General features: G+C 29.1%; 1 pseudogene; it reads right to left on the bottom strand.

Moving 5' to 3' along the window:
• Nucleotides 1-1,844, bottom strand: part of LOC139839983 (uncharacterized) — a 40,381-nt pseudogene extending 38,537 nt beyond the window's left edge.
• Between the last annotated feature and the right edge of the window lie 12,220 nt (nt 1,845-14,064).

The following is a 14,064-nucleotide window of genomic DNA, read 5'->3' as shown; positions in this document are numbered from 1 at the left end:
TTTTACTCTTTACGTTTTTGGGACTGAGAATATATGCACTGTTTTTATAAATGTTTTACGAAATAGACACAAGTAATCGAAACTACATTATATGGTTGAATGATCGAAACTGAATATGCCCCTTTTTATTAAGTCTGGTAATCTAAGAATTAGGGAACAGACACCCTAATTGACGCAAACTCTAAAGATAGATCTATCGGGCCCAACAAGCCCCATCCAAAGTACCGGATGCTTTAGTACTTCGAAATTTATATCATTTCCGAAGGAGGATCCCGGAATGATGGGGATATTCTTATATGCATATTGTGAATGTCGGTTACCAGGTGTTCAATCCATATGAATGATTTTTGTCTCTATGTATGGGACGTATGTTTATGAGAAATGGAAATATGAAAATTTTGTGGTCTATTAAAATGATGGAAATGATTATTTATGTTAAACTAATGAACTCACCAACCTTTTGGTTGACACTTTAAAGCATGTTTATTCTCAGGTACGAAAGAAATCTTCCGCTGTGCATTTGCTCATTCTAGAAATGTTATTTGGAGTCATTCATGGCATATTTCAAAAGACGTTGCATTCGAGTCGTTGATTCATCAAGATTATTATTTAGCAATTACAGTTAGATATATTATGAAATAGTATGCATGCTGTCAACTTTCGATGTAAATGAAAATTTGTCTTTTAAAACGAATGCAATGTTTGTAAAATGTATCATATAGAGGTCAAGTACCTCGCAATGAAATCAACTATTGTGAATCGTTTATAATCAATGTGGACTTCGTCCGGATGGATTAGGACGGGTCGCTTCATCTGCTACAGTCGTTATCACTCTTCCATGTTTCTGTTTGTTCCACCATTTGGGATAACCGATTAGCTTAAAACATTGGATTATTGTGTGATGTAACATACCACAATAAACACAAATTAGCAGTTGTGGTGGTCTATGGTGATTTGTAATGATGTTTTCAGTTTTGGCGATGGTTGATGGTTGACACTTGACAGAGAACATCCAGGTAAGTTCTTTCATCATGTTTTGAGTTGCCGTCCAATTTTGACATGGCAACTTGGTTTGAGTTACCGTCAATCTTGGACATGGTAGCTTTATTTTTGGAAAATGATTGAGCCATAAATCGGTTTCTTTGATTTCAGATCTGCAAACCTTAAGCTCGTGATACCATGTTGATTTGATAAACTTGAATAATGATCGTTTGTATAAATGTTTGAATGATTACAAGCTGAATTGTTGTTTTAGTTTACATGATACAAGTGTTTTTATACTAAGAGAAAGCTAACAGCTATTTCTAGATTAAGGTAAGGCTCCAAATCACTTTTGGAACCACCTTGATAAAAAAGGAAAGCTGATGTGTTCTGCTCTTTTATCCGTTTGAATGTGCAACCTCTATTTCGGGATATGATGAAACCACCATCTGATCCCAATAGTCAAAATTACCTAAAATGGTAATTTTTTCATTTGTTTGTTGTATTCTAACAAAACCATATCTCGACGATTCAACACCAAACAAACTGTCAAAAAACCTTGCAAAGAATCTCAATTGTTTGTTGGTAAGATTCAAATCTTGTAACAGTCCTTCCTTGAAATACTCCCTAGTTAACACTGCTTCATAAAGGATATATGATTCGGACAAATAACTAGCTTCACTTGTTCTCATATATTGTCCAAAATAAAGTTGCCCAATTCGAGATGCAATATCACCTATTTCCCATCTCTTAAGCCCAGCTTCAACAAGCTTGTGTCTATTCTCTCGTTGAAATTTCCATAACTGTGTATAAACTTTGAATACGTTATAGAAATATGTATCATACCTGATAACGAACCACATTTGTTTATATATTACCAATATAACTAATAGACAAAATTTGTCTTATTTGTCATGAATAGTACTATTCAATCTTTCATTTTTTACAAACCAACCCCCTAACTTTCATTAAAATGCAAATCGAACACCCTACTTTATACCTATATTATAAATTATTATTTATCCCATCACTAACACCAAAAACACCCACCACGCTTTACCAGCTTCTACACTACGCTCAAACAGTAGGACTCACATAGGCCACTACTATGCTACATTTTTTTTTTGTCTCCAACGATAAAAGAAGCAATTTCTCAAAAGGAACAACCCTTCAATGCTACCAAAAGATGTCGAAAAATATTTTTTTTACAAAATAGATCAACTAATTTTAACGCTAAAAGAAGCAACATTCACAAAAGGAACAACCCTTCAATGTTAGATGTCGAAAAAAATTCTTTTTTACAAAATAGATCCACAAACGGAAAGACTTTTTTTAACTCGCATTCAAAACAGAGCCCCCGGCGCGAAGCGAGGGCTCCACAACTAGTTCAGAATAATAGTAAGATTTTGCAAAATACCAAGTTTCTACAGCAATCACTAGAATGTATTGTGATTAATCATCATTTCAATTATCCTAATCATGTGCTATTATGTACTAACAATACATTACCGAGTCATTTCGGCTGCATGCTTTTTGATATATATATATATATATATATATATATATATATATATATATATATATATATATATATATATATATAGTAAAAGGATCCTTAGAGAACTAGAGAACCCATAGAACTCATAGATTGAACTTCAATCTATGTGAAGATTGAGCTTCAATCTATGGGCAAATTGAGTTTTAGTTTGTGAAAAAAATATTCAATCTTAAAAAAAAGTCAATCTGCACAAAAAAAACTGCAAAAAAAACAGTCAATCTGCACACACAAAAAAGTCAATCTGCACAAAAAAAAGTCAATCTGCACAAAAAAAAGTCAATCTGCACAAAAAAAATGCAAAAAAAAAACAGTCAATCTGCATATAAAAAAAGTCAATCTGCACAAAAAAGTCAATATGCACAAAAAAACTGAAAAAAACAGTCAATATGCACAAAAAAAAAGTTAATCTGCATAAAAAAACTGCAAAAAAACAGTTAATCTGCACAAAAAAAAGTCAATCTGCACAAAAAAATCAATCTGCACAAAAAAAAGTCAATCTGCAAAAAAAACTGTAAATTGTTTTTTTCAATCTGTAAAAAAAAGTCAATCTGCACAAAGAAAAAATCAATCTGCACAAATAAAAACTGCAAAAAATATCTCAATCTGCGAAAAAAGTCAATCTGCACAAAAAAAAATCAATCTGCAAAAAAAAAGGTAAAAAAAGTCAATCTGCACGCAAGTCTGAAGGTTAGTCGATGGTTCTATGGGTTCTCTACCATCTTTTGTTCTCCATGGATCGTCACCCCATTAATATATTATATCCTTGTGGTTACAATTTGACTTGATTGTGAGAGATTTCATTAAATTGAATTTAATGTTATAGTACAGTGTATGTACATAACATGAATTAAATAAATTGAAATGTTTATTTCCTAACCTACTATGATATGTTGTAATTAATTAACATATTTGTGTGCCAACCTATAAGAAGATTTAATAGATTATATATAGTCACGCTTTCTAACACAGTTCTTTCTCATGATGGGAAACCTCAGAAGTTCACTAGTGTGAACTTCATAGGTTGGCAGTAAATGATGTTTTTTTATCTGACAACGTTGAACCTTGCGAGGTTCTTAACTGAAACCACTCTCCAAGTTTATGAAGGGGATGATGATGCTCAAACTCTGAGCGTGTTTCGGGATTGCTTCTGTGAAGACCCGTCCTAATCCATCCGGACGAAGTCCATATCGATTATAAACGATTCACAACAGTTGATTTCATCGCGAGGTACTTGACCTCTATAGGATACATTTTACAAACATTGCATTCGTTTTTGAAAAGACAATTTTACATTACATAGAAAACTGACGGCATGCATACCATTACATAATATATCTAACTATAATTGACTTAATAATAATCTTGATGAACTCAACGACTCGAATGCAACGTCTTTTCAAATATGCCATGAATGACTCCAAGTAATATCTTTAAAATGAGCAAATGCACAGCGGAAGATTTCTTTCATACCTGAGAATAAACATGCTTTAAAGCGTCAACCAAAAGGTTGGTGAGTTCATTAGTTTAACATAAATAATCATTTCCATCATTTTAATAGACCACAAGATTTCATATTTCCATTTCTCATAAACATACGTCCCATGCATAGAGACAAAAATATCATTCATATGGATTGAACACCTAGTAACCGACATTCACAAGATGCATATAAGAATATCTCCATCATTCCGGGATCCTCCTTCGGACATGATATAAATTTCGAAGTACTAAAGCATCTGGTACTTTGGATGGGGCTTGTTGGGCCCGATAGATCTATCTTTAGAGTTCGCGTCAATTAGGGTGTCTGTTCCCTAATTCTTAGATTACCAGACTTAATAAAAAGGGCATATTCGATTTCGATAATTTAACCATATAATGTAGTTTCAATTACTTGTGTCTATTTCGTAAAGCATTTATAAAAGCAGCGCATGTATTCTCAGTCCCAAAAATATATATAAAAAGGGAATAATGAAACTCACGCATATAAATATTGTAAAACAGTGCATGTATTCTCAGCCCAAAAATGTAATGAGTAAAAGGGATTAAATGAACTCACGGATATAAATATTGTAAAACAGTAAATAAGCATTTTGAAAGGACCCGTCCTAATCCATCCGGACGAAGTCCGTATCGATTATAAACGATTCACAATAGTTGATTTCATCGCGAGGTACTTGACCTCTATATGATACATTTTACAAACATTGCATTCGTTTTTTGAAAAGACAATATCTCATTACATCGAAAGTTGACGGCATGCATACCATTTCATAATATATCTAACTATAATTGCCTTAATATTAATCTTGATGAACTCAACGACTCGAATGCAACGTCTTTTGAAATATGTCATGAATGACTCCAAATAATATCCCTAAAATGAGCAAATGCATAGCGGAAGATTTCTTTCGTACCTGAGAATAAACATGCTTTAAAGTGTCAACCAAAAGGTTGGTGAGTTCATTAGTTTAACATAAGTAATCATTTCATAATTTTAATAGACCACAAGATTTCATATTTCCATTTCTCATAAACATACGTCCCGTGCATAGAGACAAAAATATCATTCATATGGATTGAACACCTGGTAACCGACATTCACAATATGCATATAAGAATATCCCTATCATTCCGGGATCCTCCTTCGGACATGATATAAATTTCGAAGTACTAAAGCATCCGGTACTTTGGATGGGGCTTGTTGGACCCAATAGATCTATCTTTAGAGTTCGCGTCAATTAGGGTGTCTGTTCCCTAATTCTTAGATTACCAGACTTAATAAAAAGGGCATATTCGATTAGATAATCTAACCATAGAATGTAGTTTCGATTACTTGTGTCTATTTCGTAAAACAGTTATAAAAGAAGCGCATGTATTCTTAGTCCCAAAAATATATATTGCAAAAGCATTTAAAAAGAGATTAATGAAACTCACAATACTGTATTTTGTAGTAAAAATACATATGACGAAACTGAACCATGCAGGGTTGGCCTCGGATTCACGAACCTATATCATTTGTATATATATATTAATACACGTAATTGTAGTCGAATAAGTTTATATTTATAATTTGTTAATTATATCATTTTTATATTAATAATATATATATGTCTCATATATCCTTCTTGTATATAAAAATATTAAATTTGGTTATGCTATATGTATTAGATATATTTATATATAAATATCATTTGTTGGTTTAAGTAGTATTTTAAGATAATATTTTTAAGTGATAACAATAATAATAATGATAGTACTAATATTAATAATAATGATAATAGTATTAATAATTCTATGGATGACAATATTTATAATAGTTTTTATAATAATTCTCATGATAATAAAAGTAGTTTTTAATAAAATGCATAATCTAAAATAATAGTAATTAAAATATTAATTGTTGATAATAATACTTAATTCTTTCAAATAATAATAATTATAAAAATATCTATTTTACTACTAATGTTAATAATGATAATATAATAAGTTTAATTATAACCATACTAATAATCGTATTAACAATAATAATGATATTATTACTAATACTTCCGTTGATAATAATGATAATAATACTAACAAATATAAATTGATACTAATAATGATAATGATATTTATAATAATAAACTGTATTATGTTCATAATAATGATAATAATAATAATGATAATCATAATATTCATAACACTTAATAATAACAATACTAATAATAATAATACTTAATATTAACAATGATAACAATAATAATAAATTTTAAAATGTGAACTACCTTTTAGAAGGGTTTCTAAAAAGAAAAGCCTCGGACGAGGCTCGAACCCTCGACCTTCCGTTCTCCGACAACACCCTTAACCACTACTCCACTTATACATTTCTTTTTTTTTTCTTTTTTTTTTATATCGTATTAAAACTATATCATCATCTTCTTTATCATTATAGCATTTCAGTCCAACAGCAAGAACACAAACCGATTTTTGGCCCAAAAAAAAAAAATGATCTTGGCCCAACAACATGTTTTAATGGATTCAAGGTCACGGCCCAATACACAAAACAAGTTCATGGCTCATTAAAAATCATAATGAGCCTAGCCCATTCCAACAGCCCGATAGCTTTATTAACCTAGCCCAATCTTCATTTAGTTACAAATACAGTTTCTCGTGAATTAGGATTTAGATTAGTAGCCGCAAACAGGAAATAACAGATGGGGTCATCGGCTCTTCATCAGCCATTATCAATCTCACGATCATCACTTAATATCTTTTTCTATTTCACGATTGATTAACTGAAAACAAATTCGTCATCTTTATCTTGTCTGTGCCAAGTGAAAAACGCAGCAGCAATTAAAACAGAAAACTCGAGTAGCAGCATCTTTTATTCGATCATAAATCAGTTCACAAGTAATCCAATAGCATTTAAATTGATGATGGTTTATGGGTTGGCTTTTGGTCTCGTTAATAAACAGAAGAAACAGATGCATAACTGGATCGACTTGCAGGTGGGTTTCAAGATGGTTATGGTGATCGATAATTCTTATTGGTGGTCTAATGGTTGTCGAGCAACCAGAAATAGAAACAGGTACGTATAGTAGCAGTTGCAAATGTAAGAAAACCGAAGGTGTTATGTAATAAACGTACAGCAACATAGCATCATTGATGGTGATCATTGTGGTTCAAATAATAATAAGAAGGGGGTGGTGCTAAATGAAGAAGAAGGTGTTCATAAGTGGTGAAAGATATAGAGAGTGGTATGTTCTCGGATAGAAAGAAAGAAGAAGAATAAGTGTGTTTATTCAAGAAAGTGAGTGCTGGTAGAAGGGTGAGGGTGGTTTTTGGTGGCTCACAGGTGGTGACGGTGGAAGGTGAACGGTTGGAATGGAGTATGTTTAAAGTTTACAAGTGATCGAGTGATTGAAGAAGAACGATGATCGGATGGTGTTTTGTTGAATCAAAATATGGTAGTATTAGTCTTCCATTCATATTACACACACATATATTTATGTATATAATATATGTATATGTAAAGTTGATGAAGAGTAAATATTAATAATCAAGATGATGGTGATTGATAGCTGTAAAAGCAATTTTCAATTGGGTTGTTGATTCTTGTTCTAAAATCGACATAAAAGGTTGCAAGTGGTTTTGTGGTGTCTTTTCTTTGACTTTAATATAGCAAGTGGTGAAAGAAATTTGTGGGTTCTTGTGTCTATATATGAAAATGTATGATGATAGTAATAGGCTTTAAACAGAAAGTAGAATAGCAGTTGTATTTTGCTGAAGTACCCAGGAATATATCGTATAATAGATGGAGATTCGGCCAAATTCACCAACTCCAAAATGATGTGCCAAATTCTCACCCAATAAAGCTCAAAATTTGGCATGTTTCCTTTTTATTTTGCGACACAAAAATGGGGCCATGTAACATATAATTCTAGTGGTCAAGATCTCACCTGCCCACCCCATTTATCATTTCTGATCAACTCATGTTGCTTGACTATATCTATATTATATATCTATCTAACTACATGTATATTAATGATAGTGGAGCAAAGGTAAAATGAGAAAATGAAAGGAAACAGAAAAGAAAAAGTGGGTTTGTTAGTCTGTGTATAAGTCTTCAATATTCCTTTCAATATGCATATGGATAGATGTATATAGAATTTACAGAATAGATAGATGTAGATGGGTACTGTAGGTGATTGGCAATTTATCACATATATCTACAACAAGCACGAAATCAACTAACAATAATTATAATATAATAATAATTAATAAATTAAACGTGTGATTAAGTTAGCCGTCGTCTACTATTTCATTCACAGACTGAAATTCGTGCTTCGTTGATAATTAGTGGCGGATAAAAGTCCTTGGTAAAATCTCATATTTTTAAATTAACTATATTTATTTATTTTGGTCATTATGGTGTAAATTTCAGTCATTAACTATTAAATAAAGATTACATTAATTATTCACTCCCACCCCCAAGTAAAATATAAAAAGTTTTAAAATTCAACAAAAAGTCCCTAAATACATTTTTAATAAGCCTAAAATTTATAGAACTCATTTTCGTATCACCGTTTATTTTAAAATTACATAAGTTTGAATTTAACTTGCTTAATATCAATCGAAACTTCAAACGAGTATTCAATCATTTAATATTTATTTTTAATATACTTTATTTGTATATAGATATGTTTTAAATAATAATTATTATTTTTTACATAATTAATTTCTAACAATTACATTATAAATTATATTTCAGATCATATATATATTTATTTAAATATATACATACCTATTTACAAATAGTTGTTCGTGAATCGTCGAAAATAGTCAAAGGGTAATTTGAATAAATGAACATAGTTTCCAAAATTTTCGAGACTCAACATTACAGACTTTGCTTATCGTGTCGAAATCAAATTAAGATTAAGTTTAAATTTAGTTGGAAATTTTCGGGTCGTCACACATTTGCATGTATTCTCAGCCCAAAAATGAAATGAGTAAAAAGGGATTAAATGAACTCACCTAATGTATTTTGTAGTAAAAATACATATGACAATACTGCACAATTGAACAATGCAGGGTTGGCCTCAGATTCACGAACCTATATCACTTTGTATATATATATATTAAAACATATAGTCGTAATCGAATAGGTTTTTATATATATAATTTATTAATTATATCATTTTTATATTAAATATATATATATATATACGTCTCATATATTCATTTTGTGTATAACGCTAATAATGTTGTTATGTTATCTGTATTAAGTATATTTTTATATATGTATATATCATTCGTTTGTTAAAATAATAATTTTAGTAATACTATGATTATATTAATATTGATAAAAATAATAATAATCATAATACTTTATATTAATAAATAAGGTATTATTGTTAATAATTATATTAATACTAAATATAATGATATTTATAATAATAACTGTAAAATATTAATTTTTTAGTTAATGATATTTATAATAATGATTTTTAGTAATTACATATTAGTAATACTCATTATAATATAAATAATCATATTTATAATGATAATAATAATAATAATAATAATAATAATAATAATAATAATAATAATAATAATAATAATAATAATAATAATGATACTTATAAAGATATTTATAATACTGATAATGATTATAATGCTAGTAATAATAATAATAATAATACTTAGATTAATAATAAACTGAATAAATTAATAATAATGATAATAACAATATTAATAATACTTAATGATATTACAAATAATAATAAGTATGATAATGATGATATTACATATATTAATGATAATAATATTCATAATATTAATGATAGTAATAACAATAATTAGCATATCAATTACTAATAATAATAATAATGATAATAATAATGATAATAATAATAATAATAATAATAATAATAATAATAATAATAATAATAATAATAATAATAATAATAATAATAATAATAATGAAAAAGAAAATTGAAGCTACCTTTAAAAGAAATTGGCCCAAAAACAAATCTGCCCCTTCAGAGGCTCGAACCCTCGACCAGAGGCTCACACACCACACCATCTGACCACTAAACCAATCTGTTTTTCCTGATTATATCCATTTCCTAATATTCTTAACCCCTTAAATTGTTCATCTCTTTCACCCCTTAACTAGTCGACCAACAATCAGTTTTTAACCTCAACGTGCCTTTTGATTTATCATTGGTATAGAAACAGAAAACAAATTATAAATACGTTTGAATATTAAAAAATAAAATAAAAAATAAAATAAATTAAAATAAAAGCTGGAGAACACTTCCTGTTCATCGTATGAAACCCAAATCTTAATTTTGATTTTAAGAATGTTTTACACAAAAATTATAACATGAATTATGTTTCAAATCAATCCTATAAACTTTCTCAATCGTTAATTTAACTGCAAACATCAAAACTAGTTCGAATTTTATGATAAACACTTCGGTTGACTTTGAAAACCAAAACTTTAACCTCTAAATTTGAATTCGATAATAAAAATTGGCAATTGAGATTTTCCAGATAGTTTAAGTAAATGATTTCTCATACAACCGCATTTAAGGATTTTGTAATTAAATTCATATTCGAGATCTTGCTAAAAAGTGACACGAACAGAGGTTATACAAGCTGTTTTAAAAAAAAATTGATTTCATTCACAGATATTAACAATTAATGACAGTAATAATTGACATTGAGAATGGAGAATTTGAATGAGTTAATTGATAGCAATATGATGTCGGTTTATATGGTGAATAATAAGTCGACTTCTTCACAGGTAGATAAAAAGAAAAGAAAAAGAAAAAAAATAACAAAGACTTTAGACAAATTGGTACTCGTTTTTGTTTGGTTCTCTTTAACATTTTGTATCCGATTTCAATGGAATAAAAGGTGATAATGATGTGTAACAAACAGCAAGTAGATTAACTGTATGCTTGATTCAAATCCTATTATTTAGTAAAGATAATAGTAATAATAATAAGTATATTAATAATTATAATAATTAATAATAATACTAAAAATAATAAAAATGATAACAATCATATTATTGATGTTAATAGTAATATAAGGTATTATTTTCAATTAACAACATTAATATTAATAATAAAGACATTTTATGATAATAATAGTTCTATAATGCAATTAATAATATCTAACAATAAGTATTAATTAAAGTCATTACAATTTTTATTGTTAATTATAATAATAATGACATTAATAATGATAATATTAATATTACTAATAATATAACAATCAAATGTAACAAATTTCATGTATATGTAATATTATTAATAATACTGATATTAATATTAATATTAATATTTTTCATGTTAATAAAATAATAATATTACTATAACAACTATATTTTAACTTGTATTATAGATAATATATTAACTTTATATTTTATTACTTTTGTGTTACTTATTTTGTATAATAATATATTTGGATAGTTAATAGTTATGTATTTTATATATATTATAATATATAATAATTATTAATGGCAATCATATATATATATATATATATATATATAGTTTCATAATAATATCATATACATGTTTTATATATTCATTTTAATTGTACCTAATTATTTTGTGTATAAATTTTACATTTTTAGTTCTAGTTAATTTAAGTGTATTTTATCTATGCAATGTATTATATATATACCCTTATATTTATATTTATATATACAGACAATGATTCATGAATCGTCGGGAATAGTCAAAGGTCAAATGATTACATGCACATAGATTTCAAAACTTTCGAGACTCAACATTACAGATTTTTGCTTATCGTGTCGGAACCATATAAAGATTAAGGTTTAAATTTGATCGAAAATTCCCGGGTCATCACAGTACCTACCCGTTAAAGAAATTTCGTCCTCGAAATTTGATAGAGGTCGTCATGGATAACAATAAGAATGTTTTCATGACAAATATGAGTTGATAAATAGAGTTTTATCACCATTGAGTAATATGGATAAAATCAATTGATTATGCGAAGAGTAATAGTGAAGCTATCGCAAAAGAGTGAAATGGGTGAATGTATATTCGTTTTCACCGATGACGTAGTTATGATTGATTTTCGGAATTCAAGGGATTTAAAGAAAATCTTTGTAATAAGATTTGGTTCTTCGGCGATTTAGAAAATCAGGATCTTCTTTGATTAAATGCGATAATCTGTCTCGATTTCCCTGTTTGATATTTTACTATAAATCCACCCCTTCGTTTTTCTTATTCTCCACACCTTCTATTCTTTCTCCCTCAACTCATACTTTAAAGCATTCGTCAATATGCTCCATCCAGTTCTAATTCTTGATATACTCCTAACCTTTATATCTATCATTCTTCTTTTTCATCTATCACCGGAGGATTTTATTTACTTCTACCATTATCTTGGGGTTTTAGTGTTATTAACTTTCCCGTGCCTTTACGTGGCAATACGTATTGATATGCACGGTTTGTAGTTTCTGGGTGGTTGTTAGGTTTTATATATTCCCTTATATTTCGATGTCCCTGCTTCTGTCTTCTATAATCATTGTCATCCATAGTTAATGCTCTCTCCTATTTGCTGCGATTTATACTCCAGTTTCTATTTTGGAGTTTCATTCTTTCGTTTCCTCTTCCCGTCCTCGAATCAAGCGAGTAATGGTCCGGAATTAGTAGTTATGAAATTCGGAATGAACATAGCTAATGCTCTAAGAAAGAAATGGTAATGGTACGATTTTGATTTGTCAAATTACCAGATTATCCTGGAATAGACCGAACCATCAAGAGATATTTTCTTGATATTTTTAGAAATTAAATAGAATGTAAGAGTCGTGTAACATGGCACATGATGATGGTACTGTGAATCATCACATTCTATTAGAAACTCAACATGACTTACTGTAATATAATCACATTGATCAAGTGTCATTATATTATACTAACTCATGCATCAGTTCCCAACATTACTTCAATAACATTCATATTTTAAGCTCGAAAGTTTACAGAATATAGAAACTAACAGTTTCTATATGATGTAACACTGATAGCACTAGTAGATTAATGATTTCAGATAAAAATAATTATAAAAATTATCTTCAGAAATATGAAGGATATTTATAATGAAAGATACGATGATATCTTAGAATATCTAAGATCAGAGGATGATAGAAACTATTATCTGCAAGGGTTTAGAGTAAGGAGCAAGATATTCACTAAAGACTTTAGCAGACATTGAATCATTTGGATTCTTTGAAGTCAAACTTATTCTTTGTGATTTGTCCACGGCTTTCTTCCTAGTTTCGCATAATCTGCTTTTCGGTACTAAATTTTCTATTGAATGTTTCCAATATAATGATACACAGGAAGCACGAGGAGGTATATAATTTCGGACGAGAATATTTATGAAAATATCCTCAGAAATATCGAAGATATTAATGATGATATTTTGGAATTCCTAAGTTCGATGGTTGATGGAGAAAGATTTTCCGCAAGATTTTAACATGACTTTGGAGTAAGATATTCTCTAGAGATTTCAACGGATCCGGAATTACCTGAATCCTTTGAATATAGGGTTTGGTCCTTGTATTTGTCCTTGGTCTCCTTCATGGGTAGCTCAATCTGTTTTTTAATACCCAATTTTCTATCGAGCGTTCCTAACACTCCTTTCTTTATCATCAAACTTTTGGTCGTTTAGACCATCTACCATTTTTCTGTTTCCTCTGCATTTAATGCTATGATATCTGAATCATCGGTTATTAATCCAAGGTGGTTTCAGGAAAAATTGTGTTTTTAGATGATTAAACGCTGATGGTAATATGGTGGAATATGAAAGGTTCTCTGGTAATAATAAAAGAGCACGCGTATATATCAACGTTATAATAAGGTTGTTTCGTACGAAAAGTCGAAGTTGTCTTGCTGGAGCTGTGACAAAACTGGCTATCTCGAACAGCAGATGCAAAGTTATTTTCGGTAATAATAACGCTAAAGGAATTAGCACAACTACGTGTTAAACGTTTACTCAGG

The sequence above is a fragment of the Rutidosis leptorrhynchoides genome, chromosome 1 (genome assembly GCF_046630445.1).
Source record: "Rutidosis leptorrhynchoides isolate AG116_Rl617_1_P2 chromosome 1, CSIRO_AGI_Rlap_v1, whole genome shotgun sequence".
In the NCBI taxonomy this organism is placed as follows: Eukaryota; Viridiplantae; Streptophyta; class Magnoliopsida; order Asterales; family Asteraceae; genus Rutidosis; species Rutidosis leptorrhynchoides.
This window is presented reverse-complemented; position numbering and strand designations above follow the sequence as displayed.